Consider the following 324-nt stretch of genomic DNA (forward strand, 5'->3'; position numbering starts at 1 on the left):
AAATTTTTTTTTTTTTTTTTTTTTTTTTTTTTTTGTACCAGGGATTGAACTTGGGTCCTTGTGCTTATAAGGCAGGCTGTAGAACCACTGAGCTAAATCCCCAGCCCAAGATTCAGCTTTTTGATTCACTGATTCTTTTTTTTTTCAGCTTTAATTGAGTTTATTGGTACATTTTAGGGATACAGTACAGTTGCATTCATTGTTGGGATCATGTACCTCTACATGACAAGTCTTGATTCTCATTTTTTCCCCTTACCTCTGCCCTCCCTTCAAGCCCTCCTCCCCTCCCAACCTACAAACACTTTATTTTCATCTTTTCATTCT

At 36.7% G+C, this 324-nt stretch overlaps 1 protein-coding gene across 1 annotated transcript in view; it reads right to left on the bottom strand.

Moving 5' to 3' along the window:
- Positions 1–324, bottom strand: part of Impg2 (interphotoreceptor matrix proteoglycan 2) — a 94,326-nt gene that overhangs the window by 70,519 nt on the left and 23,483 nt on the right. The window lies entirely within an intron of this gene.

The sequence above is a fragment of the Fukomys damarensis genome, unplaced genomic scaffold (assembly GCF_012274545.1).
Source record: "Fukomys damarensis isolate Sample0158 unplaced genomic scaffold, DMR_v1.0_HiC HiC_scaffold_24, whole genome shotgun sequence".
Classification (NCBI taxonomy): Eukaryota; Metazoa; Chordata; class Mammalia; order Rodentia; family Bathyergidae; genus Fukomys; species Fukomys damarensis.